Below are 4,169 nucleotides of genomic sequence, written 5' to 3'. Positions count from 1 at the left end.
GTTGGCTAGGCTGGTCTCGAACTCCTGACCTCAGGTGATCCACCCGCATCACCCTCCCAAAGTGCTGGGATTACAGGCTTGAGCCACCGTGCCCGGCCTAATTTTTATAATTTTAGTAGAGTCAGGGTTTCACCATGTTGGCCAGGCTGGTCTCAAACTCCTGACCTCAAGTGATCCACCCGCCTTCCAAAGTGCTGAGATTACAGGTGTGAGCCACCGCACCCGGCCTGAAATTATTGTAGCCACCCCAACAATTGTTGAACTAAATTGAGCATCAGGATGATTTTTGAAAACTGATTTTTTTAATGCTCTCCCTTTTCTATAGAGTTAAGTCTTGTTTTTTCCACTAAGAACAGACCAAGCAAAGGTTATGACAATATGCTTAGCACTCAAAATACAGCCATGCACCAAAAAGAAGGGCCAGAAACTTTCCTAAAGTTGGCCAAGAGGGAAGCATTGAAAGTGACTGATTCTCAAAACTATACTCAGCATGTTGAAGGCACAACAATTCTAGAACTTATGTTGGGATGACGTGTTCTAGAATACAAATGATGGTGTAGATTTATGATACTTGAATTAATATTTTGAGGAAGGTTCTCAGGGTCTCTCTTAAAAGGCTTTAATTCCTGCCAAAGGTCCCTTATGGGAGACTGGATGGAATGCTTAGTGAATCTGTCAGGACATGAAATCCCACATATTTGTGTACCTAGCTGGCCACAATATTATACTTTTTAAGACATTTTTATGTGAATTTTTTAGAGACGGGGGAAGATTTACTCTGATGATTCTAGGAGCAGAATTGTCATTGTTAAATAAAAATATAGTACCAACACATGTCCACCTCTTTAGGAGCCAAGAAAGCATTTCTTTGTTGCAAATTTCTGCATTTGTCACATAATCGAGCACTTTTCTAAAATATAAAATAATTTTAGGTACCAACTATGAAATTTTAGAATCCTTCCCCTATCTCACCTTCCATCTGTAACCAATTACCTCTGACCAGGTATGGTAGGTAGAATAATCGCCCCTGCCCACCACCGATGATGTCCACGTCCTAATCCCCGGAATGTGTAAATGTTGTATTAAATGTCCAAAGATACTTTGCAGATATGAATAAGGACACTGACAGAAGGAGATGATCCTGGGTGACTGGGGTGGGCCCACTGCAATCACAAGGGCCTTATAAGAGGGAGGCAGGAGATAAAAGGAGTAGCAGGAGACGCAACAACAGAAGCAGGAGGTTGGAGTGATGTGAGGAAGCGGCCATGATCCAAAGAATGTAAGTGGCCTCTGGAAGCTGAAAAAAGCAAGAAACAGATTGTTCGCTGAAGCCTTCAGATGCCCTGCTGACACTTTGATCTGATCTGCAGAAATGTAAGAGAATAAATTTACCTTGTTTCAAGCATGGAGTGTATGGTAATTTGTTACAATGGCAATAGAAAAGGAACACATCAGAGGCTGGCAATGCTTTAGTCATCTGAGTAATTGCTTCTGGAGCTTAGGTAATCTATCCAGGGCAGAGCACTAGGAAGGGACAAGGCTCACACATCACCTAGGCCCACTGACTTATGATCCTGGGCTCATGGCCTCTTAGTCCACACTCCTCAGTTATGGTACTGGTTAGGAAAGGCAAGAGCACATTTGTTACCTCTCAGCCTTGCTTGTCAGCTTAGGGGATGCTGGATTAGTCAGAGTTCTACAGAGAAGCAGAATCAATAAAGTGCAGACAGGTGTATGGACAGGATAGATGATAGATAGATAGATAGATAGATAGATAGATAGATAGATAGATAGATAGATAGATTTTAAGATATTGTGGAGGCTGGCAAGTCCAAAATCTGATGGGAGAGGCCTCTCAGGAAAGACTTGCAGTCCAAATCCAAGGCAGTCTGCTGGACAAGCAGGAAGAGCCAATGTAGATGAAGTCTACAGGCAGTCTGCTGGGGAGTTCCCTCTTGCTCTGAGGTCAGCCTTTTGTTCTATTTAGGCTTTCAGCAGATTGGATGAGGCCCACCCACATTACGGAGGGCCATCTGCTATACCCAAAGTCCACTGATTTAAGTGCAAATCTTATCCAAAAATACCTTCACAGAAACATCCAGAATAATGTTTGACCAAGTATCGGGGCGCCCCATGGCCCAGCCAAGTTGACATAAAAAATTAACCATCACAGCTGCCAAGAAGGCATCTGCATCCACCAAGTGGTCTAACATTTTCCCAACAAAGCATTTGTCATTTAACTTTATGCTAGAATCAGCTTAATGAAAAGGAGCTATACAAAAACACAAGTCATATCCATGAGAAGCTAAACTCTTCAAGAAAAATGCATGGCCAGAATTTATGACAGAATGTAGATTGTTCCACTCCTTTTTTCTCCTTCTCCACAAGTCAGTGCATCCAAAGCAGTTTATCTTTGCAGGACTCTCACTCTGCTGTGCAATCTGGGAGCCATCCTCCTTAACCCTGATAGAGGAAAAGCACTGTCATTCACAGTTCACTCCCTACCTGCAATGGGAAGCTTAACTTCTCTGGTTTTCTTTCTCGCCTATTCTTTCTCTTCTCTTCCCCTCTCCCATCATCTTGCTCTTGTCTCCTTCCTTTTTTTTTTTTTTTTTTTTTTCTGAGACAGGGTCTCACTGTGTCACCCAGGTTAGAATGAAGTGGTGGGTTCATCGCTCACTGCAGCTTTGACCTCCCAGGCTCAAACAATCCTCCCACCTCAGCCTCCTGAGTAGCTGGGACTACGGGCATCCACCACCACACCCAGCCAATTTTTTCTTCTTTTTTTTTTTTTTTTGGTAGAGATGGGGTCTTTCTATGTTGTTCAGGCTGGTCTTGAACTCCTTGGCTCAAGCGATCCTTCTGCCTCAACTTCCCAAAGTGTTAGAATTACAGGTGTGAGCCACTGCACCAGGTCCTCCCTCCACTTTTCTAATTCTTCATCCTTGTGCTTTTGTGAACTGGTTGGTGAAAATTTGGAAAAATCAAAAAAGTAAGTGCTATTCTACCCTTTCTCCAACTCCGGCAACAATGCTGGAGATGAAGAGATACAAAGTGAGTGTGAGATTGAGAGAGAACGAGAATCAGTGAGAGATTCTGAACGTGTAAGTGTGTGTGTCAGTGTGTGACTGGTTAGAAACTCATTGGGGTTTTGAGGTGCTTTTATTTTGGTGTATATTTTAAGTGCAAGGGCAAAGGCAGTAAGGTATAAAATGGGGCAGGATGAAATTACAGGTGAATGAAAGTGTAGACTTGACCTTTACTTGAATTGTACTTACTAAATCCCTACCTTGTGTGACAAGTGCACTATGTTAAGGATACCGAAATGAGCCACCTGGGCCCCTGTTTGGAAGGTACTCATCATCTCACACCAACCTTTGTGTCCTTTTGAATCCACTCGTACTCAGCCCACACAGTTGTGCATGATTCCATACCCTCCTCACACAGGTTTCTCTCAGTTTCCCGTATGTCAGTCTGCTCCCACTCCCAAAGACAGAAAAGGGAATGCGCTCACAGGGTAGCACCAGGCTTCCAACTCCCTCTGTATTATCCCAGAGCAACGAAGTCCATGCAGAGGTGTTCAAGTGGATAGAAACCTCTGACTTGGACAAAACAGTATCTTTCCCAGCCTGCAATAAGCCCTTCTTGAGGACGGCTGGTTTTTCATCTGGTGTGTTTCATGGAACAGGCTTTATTAACCAAATTTTAATAAGAGAAAACCAGCTTCAGACAGCTGCTGGTGGTTTTCCTTTGCAACGTGTCCAACAGAATTGCACAGTGCTGTGGCCTGTGGCTGTCAACATTGTTGTCTCTGGATGTTCGGAAGTGAAAGGGCTGCACAGCAGATTTCTGCTGGCTTTTCCACTGGGTTAGAGAGAGGGAAGCCCATGTCTGAGAAGGGGGTTTCTCAGAGCCCGAAAATCACTCAGGCACTCAGCCCAGGGTCACCTTCATTAGGACTGTCTCATGATTCCATTGCTAAATCTGCTTTGGTTTGGCAAATATGAAGTATTTATCACTACTAAGCAAGTTCCTGAAAACTTCATTCTCCATTACCTGGTGACAGTGTCAATATTTCATTAGAACTTCTTAGTTAAATGTATTTCAGGGCGTTATGGCCCCTTTAAAAACATCTGCATGCCTGCCCCCCCTTAAAGCTGCTATCTGGT

This window comes from Macaca mulatta, chromosome 2, assembly GCF_049350105.2.
Source record: "Macaca mulatta isolate MMU2019108-1 chromosome 2, T2T-MMU8v2.0, whole genome shotgun sequence".
NCBI classification, from domain to species: Eukaryota; Metazoa; Chordata; class Mammalia; order Primates; family Cercopithecidae; genus Macaca; species Macaca mulatta.
This window is presented reverse-complemented; position numbering follows the sequence as displayed.